The sequence below is a fragment of the Camelus dromedarius genome, chromosome 29 (genome assembly GCF_036321535.1).
Source record: "Camelus dromedarius isolate mCamDro1 chromosome 29, mCamDro1.pat, whole genome shotgun sequence".
Lineage (NCBI taxonomy): Eukaryota > Metazoa > Chordata > Mammalia > Artiodactyla > Camelidae > Camelus > Camelus dromedarius.
The window spans coordinates 24,046,329-24,061,896 of NC_087464.1; positions in this window are offsets into that span (position 1 = coordinate 24,046,329).

Here is a 15,568-nt window from a genome sequence, read left to right on the forward strand (position 1 = left end):
GATAAAGCTTGTGCGGTGAGCCAGCTATGACCCAGCCTGCTCCGACCTGTGGTGTGTGTGTAACACCAGCTCACGTCAGACTGTGATCCACCTCACTGAATCCTCACCCAGCCCTGTGGGTGGGCACTCCGCTCGCTCCTCAGATGAGGGAACTGAGGCTCCGAGAGCTTAAGTAATACGCCCAAGACCGCACAGCCAGCAAGGGGTGGAGCTGGAAGTGGAGCCCAGGTCTGCCTGACGCCACAACCTGACTCTGATGCCCTTTAAGCCAAGTCACCCGACCTCTCATCAGATTCTTGTCCAGAAATACGTCGTATGACTCAGGATTGCTGGGGAGGGCGGCGGGGAGTGGTGGTGCTGGGGGAAGTCTGGGCTGCACCCCCCATCACCACCGGCGGGGCCTAGCGGCCAAGCAGCCCTCCCTTTGATACCAGCTTGCTCCAGGAGGTGAGAACTAGCTGGCCGCCTGGTGGCTGGGGGAAGGCAGAGAGGTGAGAATGGATCCTCTGGAGGATGAGCCAAGGAGACCCTGGAGGACCGGGACGAGCCCGAGGCCCGATGGAGAGGCAGAAGCAGAGCTGCTGCCGGGGCCCGGATCAGGCGTTAGCATCTGGGCTTCAGGGAGACCCGGGGGAACACGGCCCATCAAAGGCCCTCCGGCTCTGTCCCTCCATCTGTCCCCTGTCACCCGGCCCCTCCTGGGCCCACTTGGCTTCCCTCTCCTGCATCTCCAGTGGCAGCAGCTTTGGGGGAGCACGCTGTCCCCTGGGGCCCTGACGCTGCGCGAAGTTGTTGCTTAGGAGGAGGAAACAAGGCTGACTGCATTTTCTAAAGAGGCTCCAGGGAGCGGCAGCCGCCTGTGAGGCCGGCGATGGGGGCCTGTCCACACTCACTGTGGCGGAGCTGGGACACAGGTGGCGCAGGGGCTCCAGTGGGTGTGTGCGCAAGTGTGTTGACAGGTGGACTCGCTCTCAGGTTGATGGAGCAACACGTGGCGGGCAGGCCCTGAGCTGGGGGATGAGACGCCGGCGGGGAGCAGGCCGCTCCTTGGCTGCCTGGAGCTCCTGCAGGTGGATGGGCACAGAGAAACCACCTTCCGCCTGGTAAGTACCAAAGAGCCGGGGGGCTCACCCAGCCTGCCAGGTCAGGAAGGCTCCCTGGGGAGGAACTGATGTGTCCACCCTGGGGAAGGAAGATGGGAAGGGCATTCCCGGCAAGAGAACAGCGTGTGAGGAGGCCCAGAGGCACAGAAGGAGACACAGGTTTGCCACCTGCAAGGATTTCCATGTGGTTAGAGGGGAGAAGGTGGGGGCGATCAGCAGGGTTGAGGTGGGGGTGTTGGACAAAGGCAGTTGTACGAGGCCTGGGCAATGCACCTAGACGCTTGGGTTTTCTGCTGAAGGTAATGAGGAGCCACAGAAGAAAATCATCTGATCTGACTGATCTTTAAAAGATCACTCTAGGGCCAGCCGACACCCCATCCAGCTCTCCAGAGCCCCAGCTCAAGGCCCTCGGCATCACAATGGGCGTGCCCAGATGAGACTGCCTCCTGGGTTGGGGGGGTGGGGGTGGGGCCACATTGTGGGCATGCTCACAGCCACGGGATGCAGCGCACAGTACAGATCTGCTGTGTCGCCATATTTCTCTCGGGCAATGCATCCCCTCCCTATTTTACAGATGGCTATAGCAAAGATGATTATATATCAGAAAATCAGGCCATGTAATTAATCATGTCAGTTACCAGAAGGGGAAAAGTTAGGTGGCAATCTTAATAGACACCAAAGACTCATTTGATAAAATTGAACATCCATCCTGATGAAAAGTCTTAGTAAAATAAAAATAAGAGAATATTTCCTTGACATAATAAAAAAATCCATCTGCCAACAGCCAGCGTCATTCTTAGCCATAAAACACCCGCAGGAAGTGTTCATGTTTAAGTCAGAGCAGGACAAGATTGCCTGTTATTACGACAATTAGTTTACATTGTTCTCGAAGTTCTAGTCAATGCGATAGCACCTTAAAAATCAAAATAAAAAGAAGCATGACTTTCGGGAGGGAGGGAAACTGCTATCATTATTTGTTCATGATATGATTGTTCACCCTGAAAACTCAAGAGAATCAACTGAAAAACTAATGAGCCCATGAGAGAGGTCAGTAAGATGGTCAGTATCAAAATAAGTAAATCCAACAGCAAAATCCAGTTAGAATACGTAGAAGATTGGGGGTCTCCCACATGAGTTCCTCAGTGGCTCCCCACACCTTGAGAACATGGAGTGAGGAAGCAGCCCAGGGACGCTCGAAGCTCAGGACTAAGCTCCAAGCACCAGGGCCCTGGTGGGGAGCAAAGGAAGATGGGTGGAGCTGGAGAGCCAGGGCGAGGAGGAGGGTCCCCTGCAGCATCTTCCAGGGCTGGCAACAATAGGGCTTTGACTAGGAGCTGCCCAGCCTCCGGGCCTGCTTCCCAGCAGCCCTGGGACAACGAGACCAGGTCGCTCCCAATGGGTCAGTGAGCCTGGACTCACTCAGGCACAGGACCTGCCCCTGGAGGCTCCAGGCTATGCTGGACATGGGGTGGAGGGATTGCAGACTCTGATGGAGAGTCTTCATCCACTACAGGGTACAGACTCCCAGCAAGTGAGATTCCAGTTAAAAGAGTATTTCTCAACATCTGAAGCACTGATGACAAATTGTTTCTCTGGATTTGTTAAAGCAGATTTCCCAAGAGAACCTGTCCATGGCAGAGATCCACCCAGCCAACGTCCCAGCTCCACTTCGATACCAGGCGCTCACTCCCAGCTCTCTGCCTCCAGATGCCCAGCAACTGGGCTCTTCTTGCTTGGGGTGGCACAATTCCCCCGGAGGCACCCAGCAGGGCTGCAGGTGCCCAGGCACTGGCAGTGTCGCTCCCAGCGCACATTCCCACAAAGTAAAGCTTGTAGATTTCTCTTCCGTTTTCCATGGTGTGAGTGTGGCACGTTAGTGTGTACGGCTTCTCTCAGATGCTGGGAAATCTCTGGGTTTTCCGTCACTCACTGTCAGAACCCCCACAGCCAAAGGTGTGACAGCTGTGGCATGTCAGGGGAGCAGGCTCTCTCATCCCCACCCCTTTTCTCATTTGTCCTCACTCACAGGCTCCACCTGCACCAGAAAGCCACTGCGGCCACCTGCCAGCACTACTGCCCCAGCCCAGGGACGGGACAGTCATCTCCCAGGTGAGACGCGGCCATTTAGAGGGAGGTTTGGTACAAAGCGGTGGTGCTTCCGTGGTGGAATTTTAGTCACTGGGCCAACGTGTAAGCAGCATTTTAGTCACTAATTACTTGAGGATCATTTTTCAGTGCCTGAAAGCAGGAAACTAATGAGGGGCAGTGTGGTGCTTCAAACCCCCTCGGGAAGCTGTGGTGGCCCAGGGGTGCAGAGAAGGAAAGGGGGGAGGAAACAAACATGTCTCGAGCACCCACTCTGCGCTTCGCCTCTGATGGCCGTGAAATCCACTACCACTGGGCACAGGCGTTACTTACAGCTGGACTCACAGCCTGGCCACTTGGACTCCACAGCCCATGTTCTCAAGCGCCGGACCCTGGCTGATCCTTAGAAGACCAAGCTTTACATGGCAAGCCCCTGGGTGCTCACCAGATGCTAACCTTCTCCTCGCAAACCCACCCCCTGCTCCATGGCCAGACCTACCTGGGTGTCCTCATCTGCCCTGGTGCCTAGAATTACCCCATGAATGCTTTCTGTCCTTCGGATCAGAACTGCCCTCCTGTGGGTGCTCTGTGACCATCAGGGTCTCCCTATGAGGGGCCACGCTCAGCACCACGCCGTCGGGAAGGGAGCTTTTCAGGCAGGACAAGGGGTAGGGCACAGAAAGGGAAAGAGAGTACGGATCTTTTTGCAGGCTCTGTCTCGGTGCCCAGCCCCCAACCTCCCTACTTCTGTAAACTCAGTTATCTACAGTCCCCTCCTCAAGCCCAGAGTCTGGGGGAAGGTTCTGGGGAGTGGGTTTGTTTGACCTAGCTCACCGAGTCCCCCTGGCTCCTTGATCTTGTCACCACAGAAACCTCGTGGAGTCACCAGTTTCATTAAAATGGGGGAGAAACTCTCTCCCTCTGCTTGGTTCTGTGCGGGAGTGAGGAGGTCGGTGGGGAAAGACCTAACCCCATCCTCAGGGACGGAAGAGCCCCTGATGCCCGGGGTGCTGGCTGCTCTGCTCAGACACAAGTCTTCCACCTCCCTGAAGTTTCTCAGGCATCCTTGCCAAGAAGAGCGAATCCTATAGTTTTGTGCACATGCCCAGCGGACTTCACGCTGCACCTGGAGACTGGGAAGGGCTCTTCCCAGGCAATGCTGAGTAAATGCTCATCTAGCAGACTTGGGGGGCTGCTGTTAAGGAAGAGAGAGGGAGCCAGATTTCTGGACCACCGCACTCACCATCACCACCATCGTCACCACCACCACCACCGTCACCACTGCCACCATCCGAACTGCCATCCCACTGGCAGTACCACCACCCCTGTCTTCATCGTTGACACTGTGCTCACCATCACCACCACTGTTAAATGTCACCAACACTGTCCTCGCCACACGGCCACGCATCATTATCGTCACCACCACGGCACTCAGCACATCACCATCATTTGAAGGGAAAGGATGTCTCCCTTCACAAAACCAATTGATAGACTAATCAATCAGTCAATCAATTTCAAGCCCTTTAATGGAGGCGATAGAGGAATCCGTGTAGGGAGGGGCCTCTGGATTACATGGTCCCCGGTGTTACTCCCTGGGCTTCTTCATCCTTCAGGGAATCTCTCACCAGTTGTCATTGTGGCCACCAAAGTGGCCACAGGGGCTCTTTCTTTGGTGCCTCAGGACATAACTGAGACAGAGCTAGATCATTTACAATAAGTGGGACAATAACGCAAGCTGCTGGTGAGACTGAGGTCCACACAGACTTCCTGAAAGCAGTTTAGCAATACAGCAAAGGCTTTGGAAAGTGCATTTTCAGAAATTTTACTTCTAAGAACCGATCCCAAGGAAATGATTAGATAAATGTGCAAATGATTAATGTGCAAATGTGGGTGTTATAGCAAAAATTGGAAATAGCCTAAATGCATAGCAAAAAAAAGAGATGGTTTAAAGAAACCATATGGACTAATATGCAGCCATTAAAACAGAAAATATAGATGTGTCTATTGATATAAAACTATGCTAACTCTATATTGTTCATGAACAAAAGCAGGTTTCAGATCAGCATTTATAGAATAACATTCCTAAAAAAGTAAGTGTGTTCATGAAACAAGGTGAAAATATTTTATTTTAACGGCTGGCACCAAAATTCTTCTTAGACAAGGTATCGTCTTTGGGAAAAATACTTGGGGTAGCTGTTTAGACAGATGATCATTGCAAACCACTCAGCGTGAGACAAGGAGAAGAAATCCTTTTGCTCTTGAGGAAGATGGCAGAGAGGTGCAAAGATCAGAGAAGAAGGGAGAGAGACAGGGAAGCTGGTGTGGAGGAGAGAGGGCAGACACGTGCCAGGAAACCCCCCGGGGGTGCGGGCGGGCGCAGGAAGGCTGTAAGAGCTGGGACCCCTGCCCTTTGCTCGTGGGCTGCAGGATGGGCCACGCCTTCTTCTCCCCGACACCAAATGTTCAGTCAAGTCTTCTAAGTGCTCAGAGTTTCTGCACAGAATTGGATAAGGGGCCGAGTTTCAGGTCTGATCTACCCCCAGGTGGTCATTTCTGGTGAAGTAAATTATGGGTGGTGCAAATACTTTTTAGTTTTGTTTATTTGTATTTTCTGATTTTCTACAGTAAACATTAAAGGAATAATTCAGAAACCACACATAGGGAAGAGAGTCAGATGGAACGAGATAATCTGAGTTAAAAAGTGTGGGCTACACCCTCCCACCACAGACCCCCCGCTGCCTTCACGCTGTGGGCATGGTCTTGACACCTGCCTCCATTCAGGAACATCCATTCAGATGTCTCAGCACCTGGAAGACTGGTCCCAAGAGAGTAAAATTCCGGGGCAGACACAGGGAATCCCCATTCCAGTGCCTGAGCCTGGACCTATCTTCTCATTCTGGCCTCTGTCCAGAGGGCCCACATCTTCCTGCAGGGTTTACAATAGGAATGACCTCCCCTTTTAAGGGGTGTCCTGCTACTTACAAGAACTTAGACATGTGACCTGTCACAAGACAGTATCTTAAGACAACACCACGGCAGTTCCAGCAATCATATAACAGGTGCGCCCACACGGCAAGCAGGGTGGTCGTCTGGCTTGGAATACTCCCACCCCCACCCCCACCATCGCCTCATCGCCACCACAACCCTCAGCCTCCTTTGTGTCCGAGCAGTGTGCACGCATCCAGTCCCACCTGCAGCAGGGGTTAGCTTGAGGTGGGCCTGGAAGGACACTAAGAAGAAGGAAGTGGGGGAGGGTCATCGTGTCCCTGAGCCGCACAAACCCCGTGCAGTTCCTTCCCTTGGTATTCAGTGCAATAATGTAGCTGGTAATGGGTTTGTTTGCATTCAGTTGGATGACACTGTTAGTTATGAATTTATAATTTGCACAGGGATAAGGCTTTTTTTTTCCTTCAAGGCGTCAGAGAAGCTGTTGCTTACAAACTTGTAATTTGCCACTGCAAATCCGTCTGTAAATGACACTATTGCAAACTGAAACACTCCCAGGCACAAGGAATACAGCCTTAGAATTAAACTGTGTGTTTGACAAGAACCTGCCATTCTGTCCTGCCCCAGCCCTGTTGGCCCCGCCTTCCTCCTGGGCTCAGCCTTGGCTTTGGCCCCTGTGGCCCTCATTCCCCAGCAATCCAGCCCCAAGCCCCTGCTCCTCTCCTTCCACACCCAGAACAGGGTCAGTACAGCTCTCCGGGGGAAATTGCCTAGCCAGCAGGCGTGTCATCTGAGTCTGGGGGTGAACATGGAACCCCACTGTCTCCTTCTCCTAACTCTCTCTGGGTCTTTGTTTCCCCATCATTGATGGGACCCCAAAACCAAAGTATGGATAGGCAGTCTGAGTCTGCTCAGGAAAGCACCCCTCTGACCAGGACTGAGCCCAGATGGAGGGGAAGAGGGCAGGCAAGGAATGGATCCACAGCCCCGAAGGACAGAACTGAGGGGAGCAGTGAACTGGGAGAGCTCAGCCCACAGACTATATGGAGCCAAACCTCTGCCTCAACTCTGTCTAGGCTCTTGTATTTTATACTTTTCATCTTATTTCCTTTTGTGTTTCCCTCAATTATTGGCTGATTTATTCTTTTCTTAGTAAAAGTTTATTTTAAACCTTTAAGTTTCCTTAACTTAGGATGGAAATTAAAAGGAGGCTCAATCCATAGCCAGGCTGAAGATTAAAACTGGTGTCTGGCAGGAAGGCAGAGCTGGGAAGGAATTTGGGGAACTTATCAACAGAGAGTCAAATCAACAAACATCCTTAGTGCTCCAGCCCCACTGCACGCCAGACCCGGGGGCAGAGGAACATGAGACAGCGTGGCCTCTGCTTCAGAGGCCATTGTACAAGTGGCTAGGATAACATGTGATCGCTCCTTTGATAAAGGGAACCTGTGTGTTTTGGGGCTCCATGACAGAGGTGCCAAAACTAGTCTAAGAGGGTTTAAGAGGAGACCTGCTGCTGATAAGCTATGTGACCTTAAGCAAGTTGCTTAACCACCCTGAACTTCCTCAGGTGTCAGAATTTGCTGAGCACTTGCATTGTAGTCAGTAACAGGGATGTACATTCTAGCAGCGAATGTAGATGGGACATAAGTACAAATGACAGGGGGCATGGGCTAGGCTGGGGGGAGGTTCTGGGAAGGCTTTCCTGAGGAGTGAGATTTCAGCCAGGGCCTCAAGGGTGAGCAGGACCAGTGGGTGAAGAAGGCGTAAGAGTGCCCCCAGGGCAAAGGGATCAGCATGTACAAAAGTCCAGAGGCACCGTGCATCCAAGTTGCTGGAAGGAGGTCAGTATCACTGAAGGACAGAGAGTAATGGAAGGTGAGGAGAGAGGGGAGCTGAGAGAGCTCCAGGAGCTGGACCACCCAGGGACTTGCAGATGTGGTGAGACTTTGGACTTTAGGAAACTGAAACACAGGAGGGATTTTAAGCAAGGGAATGACATATCGGACTCAGAGTTTTTTGAGATCCTTGCAGCTGCCATGCGGTGAATACCCCAAAGAGGAACAGAGATCATGTGGTAGAAGGTGGATTTCATTGTTTGATGGAGAGATGATGGATGATGGTGCTTCAGACAAAGCAGGTAGCAGCAGGGAGTACTCAGATATTAGAAAACATTCAGGAGGGAGAATGAGCAAACAGGTGGATTTGGTGTGGAAAGCAAGAAGAAGGTACAAAGGAAGATTGCCAGAGTTCCTGTAAGAGCAGCTGAGATAGTGGGACACGGGGGAAGAACTGTTTAGGAAACACTCTGAGCTTAGTTTGAATTCTGAGCAGCTCAGGAGTCAGGAGGCTCTGGAGGGATCTGGGCTGGAGATGCTTAACTGGAATGGGGGCCATATGGGTAGTAACTGCAACCACGAGGGAGGTGGGTGCCATGGAAGAGGAAGAGAGAGGAGTGAGAATGAAGAGGACAGAACTGAACCCTGAGCAACTCCAGTGCTCAAAGACAGACGGGGTGGAAAGCGGGCAGAGGAAGCTGAGAGCCAGCGGTGGGTGTGAAGCCAGCAGGCTCCCAGGAAGGCGCGCGGCGCCCCTGCAGCCCAGGGAAGAGAGGTTGTGACTGAGCCACGTGCAGTGGGAAGACAAGTCAGATCAGGATTGTGAACTGAGCATCCTGGAGGTCACTGGTGACCTCAGCATTTAAAGGTTTGTTAGGGGAATGGTGGAGGCAGGCTCCAGACTGCAAAGGGAGGAGGCAAGAGCGAGAGCGGCAGGAGGGCTGGTCAGGAAGGGGGGGCGACTCCTGGAGCCAGCCTGGCTGTGGCACCGAGATGTGACAGTACTTGGACAGGGAAGTGGGGTCTTACTTTAAGATGGGAGGGTTTGGAGAGCAGATGCAAACAATGTTGAAAAGGACCAGGAGAGAGAGAGACAGAAAGACAGACAGACTGACCTGAAAGGAGAGGGGAGGGCAAAGGAAGACGGCCTGCACACGACCCCACCGAAGGCAGAGGGGAGCTAACACCGTGGCTCTCCCATGCCGAGGTAGACTAACTGGGGATTCTCTGAGTGAAAGTACTCTGCAAAATACCATCCTCCTGGAATATCCCAACATCCCACTTTTAGAAATGGAAGCAGAGGCACAGAGAGGGTGTGTGATTGGCTTAAGTCACACAGCAGGACGTGGCACGCAGGTCTTTTCTGAGCTGAGCAGGACTGCGTGTTAGAGGTTCGGGGAGGAGTGTGAAGGCTCAGGATGTGGGTTGGGGGGGGGCCCTGAGCTATGTGTCATGCCCCTTCTTTCTAGCATTTCCCATCTCGGTCACCTGAAAGTATTTTGTTTAATAAAAATGTAAAACAGGTGTGTTAGAGATTTAAATTAAAAAAACACACGTTGAGAACCGGCTGCAGCAGACCCTGACGGCACAGAGGTGGCCGCTCTCCAGCAGCCCGTGGGCCCGTGGCAGAGGGTCAGGCTCATGGTGACAATGCAGCGCGGCGAGTGCCAAACCTGCAGTGGGTGAGGGTGCTGTGGTGGCACAGAGGGCGGGCCTCACACACTGAGAGTATTTCAGGAGGGTCTGGCAGTTGGCCTGGAGGAGAAGGGTGAGAAGGGGGACATTCCAGGCAAAGAGGAGAGCACGTGTAAGGAGGGTAGTGAGGTAGAAGCATCAGGAACAAGGGACAGCGGAGAGGAGCTTGGAGAGACGAACAAAGCAAGGTCATGAAAAGACCTGAATGCCAAGCTAAGGGGACCGGACTTGCCTGGTAGGGAAGGCGAGCCATGGAAGGTCATAAACAGGTAGATCAGAGAGCCAATACCAGCCACAGTGGACTCCACAGGGTACGTCTAAGGTCGGCTGACACAGGGGCCGGGGGGCGCAGGAAAGTGCCTGGTCAGTGGTAGGGAGAGGAGAAATCCGTCTACACGATGGCAGGAGTTACAATCTGCAGGAGTTAGTGAGAGTCTAGGGTGACCTCAAATTACTGGCTTGCGTTGGGGGGAGGGCGGTGCCACTCTCTGAGATGGAGAAGAGAAAAGCGGGCACACCTGGGGGGTAACTAGCAGGTTCTGACTCGGGTGCACTGAGCCTGAGGTGCCTGCAGGACTGCCTCGTGGAAATGTCCAGCAGGCAGCTGGCAACATGGTCTGAAGATCTGGAAAGCTCTTGTCTGGAAATAGCAAACTGGAAGGCAAGAACTTTTAAGAAGTGCAAAAGGGCTCCCCTGGGGAAGGTGCATGGAGGGAGAAGGTAGTCTGAGCGGCCCTCGACCACCAGCACTTAAGGGAGCAGAGGCGCAAGACGCCGAGCCCTCTGGGAAGCAGTCCTCTGAGGGGGAGGAAGAGACTGGGGAGAAGTGAGAAATGAGCCACGGAGAGGGTGCCGGGAAGTAGGAGAGGCCTCAGCAGGGCCAAGTGCCACCAAGCCATCGCCTTGGACAGGGGAGGGAAAGTGTCTTAGCAAGAACAGGGTCTTGCCCGGTGAGGGCGATTTCAGCAATGTGGTGCTGCCCAAGACCAGGTTACAGGGCTAGAGGGCGATGGGCAGTGGGGAAGAGGAGGCAGCCCGTGTAGAAAGCTCTTTTGAGACCCTTGCCTTTTGAGGTCCTTGAGACCCCTGAGATTACAGTAGGGAAGACAATGACAGAAATGTTCCCAGATGTGGCTTCACCAATGTGAGCCCCACCAACTGTCCAGCCACAGAAGGACATATGTCACCTGGTTGTTCCGAAATGGCCCTTCCTGGGAGACTCAGATATGGACTCTTCTTAACTTGGGAACTTTCTCTTGAAAACTTTGTCTGTAGAGTTATCCACTCATCCCACCTATGTGTTCAGAAATTTTCCTGAGGCCCCAAATATCAATAAGAGTAGCTAATTTTTAATGAACACTTACTAAGCCCTGTGCTGAACATGTTATATCAACTGCTTTATTTACTCCTAAAGACAACGCTCAGGAAGGTAGTTACAGAGAGGGGAAACTCAGGCTTGGAAGATTTAGTGAGTCCCAGGGTTGGTGGAAAAGCTAGCTTATGAGCCAGATCCTTCTAGCCCCCCCCCCCCCCCCCGGGTGCTAGCTGCTCTCTTGTCTCTGTGCTCTCTCTGGAGCCTGGACATACTCACTCTGGCCCCGGCACAGCCTCCCTGGCGCCAGAACCCACTCATTCTGAGAATCCAGCTTACAGATGGAATCTCTGTTCCCTCCTGACCAATCTCAGTCCTGCGCACTCAGCCATGATGGATGGCAGGCGAACAAAAACGGCTACAGCCCTTCTCGCTGGTGCCTGCCCCGCCCTCGCCTTGGGCACTATGCTTGGTGCTTCTTGTTCCTTACCTCACACTATCCCCAAAGTAACCCTATACGGTCACTATTATTTTGCCTATTTTACACGTAAGGAACCTCAGATTCAGAGAGGGCAAGTAACTTGCTCAAGCTCACACAGCTGGTGAACAGGCAGAGCTGGGACACAAATCCCAGTCTGCCTGATGCAATAACCTCCCAAATACCCTGCCTCCTCTCTTTGGCCACAGGGCTACAGCTCCCAACCCTCTGGCTTCAGGAACTTGGGACACCCACTCCATCTGGGAACCCAACCATGTAGTCAACCGTCTATTCATCTGGTATTCCCTGACTGTGTTTTTTAGGCTCCTATTGGTTGCATAAAACAGGAACCCAACCCAACCAGCTGGAGAAATACAGGGATGTATTGGCTCTTGCAGATGGACAGGATGTTCCTGCAGCTCTCAGGACTAACAGAAGGGCTGCAGGAACCAAGGCCATGAGAGCCCAAATTGGGACTGTCAGCAGTGCTGCTAGCAAGCTCTCTAAACTACCCCACCCCTGGCCCCGTGACTTTGTTTGGATCCTGCTTTAATGGGAAAGATGACTTGTCTGCAGCCTTGGGCCTATGGCATCCAGCTTGTGCCTCTTCCTGGCCCCCACATAACAATTCTAGGGAAAGAGTTCCACTGGCTCTGCTGGGGAACGTGCCCACCCCTTGTGCCACTCACTGGTGCTGGAGGATGGCACTCTGTGATTGGTGCAGTCTGGGTCGCATGCCTACCTGCTGGCAGTGGGGTGGGGATGGGTGGGAGTAGTGGGCACGTTAACGGATAACCCACTAGGATTACGTGATGACAGAGGAATTTCCCAAAGGAAGGGGATGCCTGCAGTGGGATGATGGAAAACAGGCCAAAGTAAGTCACTAGCTGTCACACTCCACTCACTACACAGGTCCACGTGAGAGGCAGGGGCCGACACCATCTTGGGAATTCACAGCCTCACAAGAAAATAAGGCTTATAGACACAAAGCCATTAACAAGAGCTGAAGGCAGCTACCATCTATGGAGCACCGACCAGGTCCCAGACATTGGGCCAAGTATTTCCAAGTGCTCACAATAACCCTGGAAAGTAGGTACTATTATCATCTCTATTTTTCTGAGTCAAAGAGACAGTAGAAAACAAACTTTTTTTTTTTTTTGGCAAGATGGCCAATATAGGGAAAAAAATAAAAATGTTTATGGGCTCCTTATCCCTGCTCAGAGAGGTTAAATGACTTGCCCAAGGTCACACAGCTAGCACATTAAATGAACACCGTGGGAAACATTTGCTTAAGGGCCAAAAGAGTACTTCTGTTTCTCCCTATTGACTAAAGGACTAAGGAAGGCTGTCTGGAGGTGGGGGCTGGGGCTGTGGACCTAAGCAGAGATCTGAAGGATGGGGTATCTGGGCAGGTGGCCAGGGAAGCTAGGAGGAAGGGAAGATGGATGGATATACTAAGGAAGGTGAGCCTGAGCATCACCTCGCCCAGTGGCAGCCCTTTGAAGATTTACAGAGACCCCTTCTCCTAACTCACCTATTGTCCTTCCTGACCAGCCTAATCCTTCTTCACAGGACATACACACCAGTCCTCTCCCCATCCACACATACCTCCTCCACATTGGCTGCCCTCCTGTGGACATACCCAGTGAATGGGGGTCCTAGACATAGTTTTATCCACACAGATGACAGAAGAAATCTCACCTCCCTTTTTCTAAACACCATATTTCTATTAATGAGACCCAAGCTCAATTAGGTATTATTAAGTCATTACATCCTATCCTTTCAAACAAAGTGCACTGTCTCCTAACACTGCAAAGCTGAAATACATCTCCCCCATCCTGGATATGGGCAGAAGTTTCCATGGACCTAAGATGAGAAAATCATTTTTTCTCAGGCTCAGTCCATTTTGTATTTTGGCTATCCCTTAGCATCATAGCTTCCATGAAAGTGATTGGTGGGACTGTATGATTCCACTTATATGAAGTATCTAAAGTAGTCAAACTCATAGAAGCAAAAAGTAGACTGGTAGTAATTGCCAGCAACTGAGGGGGGTGGACGGTGCATTACTGTTTAATGGGTACGGAATTTCAGTTTCACAAGGTGAAAAGAGCTCTGGAGTTGGATGGTGGTGATGGCTGCAATAACGACATGAATGCCCTTAATGCCACTAACTGTACACTTAAAAATGATTAAGGTGAAAATTTTATGTTATGTGTATTTTACCATAATTTTTTTAACAAAGTGACTGGTTGGCCCTCTGGAGCCACTTTCCCAGGAGAACATCTCCTGCACCCCAGGCAGCTGGATTCACACCTTCCCAGCTTCTGGAGCACCCAGGGCCTCCAGAGGACCCTTGTGAACATACCTCTGAGAGAACTAGGAGAACAAGTGAAACCATTAGGACCCATATCACATCACTGTCCCCAGAATTCAAGACCCTGTGGGCCAGCCTCAAACCACCATCCAGCCCCACCTCCCTTGACCCCTCATCTGCCTCTAGTTCAAGATTTCTACTCCTTTGTCATCTGAACTTCTGACAATGTCACCTATACTCTCTAACACCCATTCAGCACCAACCACTCAACCCTCAATGCCCAACAGTTTGCTTCCTCCCACCTTCTTCCCCCCAAACAGACAAAAACCTTTCTCCTGCCACACTGCCACTGACTTCCTAAATACTGAGACCAGTAGATGCTTTCCGTTCTTTTCTCACAGCCACTCTCTGCAGCCCTGACATTGCTGAGTGCGTCCAGCCCTAACACTGCTGAGTACTTCCTTCCTCCTGAGCCCGTTTGATGCCCACACTCCTGGTTCCTCTCCTACCCCCCCGCCCACTCCAGCTCCGTCTCTCTTGGAGACTCTTTTCCAAGACCCCAGCCCGGACCTACTGCTACCAGTCTCCACAGTCTTCCTGATTAATTTCATCCCCTTTAAGGATGATTCAAATAAAAAAATACTCTGAAGCCCAGGCATAGATCATATGCACGATGGGCTTCAGGACATCTCCACCTGTCCCACATTAGACTCCTCTTCTTCACCCTAGGCCTGTCCTTCTAACTCAGCTGCGGGCACAACCACCTACCTAGTCTCCCAAGCTGTAAGCCAGAGGCATCCTGGCCTCCCACTCCCTCTCCAAGTTCAAGGTCTCCAAGTCTTCCCATGTTCTCCTAAATTATTTCTCAAAGCATCTCTCCACTCCATCCCTGCTACCATGCAGGCCCCTCCCCTCTCAGCTTGATTCTTGTAACTGGTCTCCTCCCAGTGGCCTAGCCCTCAGATCCTCCATCCATAATGCCCCAGAGGGATCTCCTGAGAGACAAGCAGGAGCAGATTCCTCCCCAACACCACAGCTTCCTTCCCTCTGCCTCAGGATAAAATCCAAGCTTCTAACCATGGCCTCTGAGCCTCTCAGGACCTGGTCTTCCTCTAGTCCACTTTCCACAGAGCTGTCAAAATGCCATCTCAGAAAGGCCACAGTTGGTTCAAACTTCCCTGCCTTCACCTCTGCTTCTGAACCTCTGCTCTCGCCCCCCCCCCCAACCCCACCCCCGTCCTGGAGTGCTCACCCCCACCTCCCCCGTGTTGACAGGCACCTGGGTAGCTCCTGCTTCTCCTCTGAGATGCAGCTCAGGGGTTGCCTCAAGGAGAGCCTGCGGGCCCCTGGCCTGGGTTCTCCCAGTCTCCCGCCCTTACCTTTGCTTCTAGAACTAGCCTCTGTCCTGCATTCACCACCCCCGAGTTTACTCCGGAGTGTCCCCACAGCTGAGCTTCCCGAAATGCTTTTCCTTCCTGTGACCCCAGAGGCTAGCCTGGGGTCTGGTACACAGAAGGTGCTGAATAAATGTAGAGTAAATGGATGAATATCTGAACGAAATGAGCTGTCCCTGTCATCTGCGGAACCTCCGACTCCCAGCCCTGTCCAGCCCAGAGCCTGGCACACAGTCGGTGCTCACTAAACATTGTCAGTATTCTATTCTCTGAATTAATCTGATTGAAGGTACTGTCCGGAGTACCTGAGGTATGATGGAGGGAGGGAGAGAGTCTGAATGCGAGACATTTAGCCAAAAGGCTAGCCTGGGGCTCACCGCAGTGGGGGAAGGGGCGGTGAGGG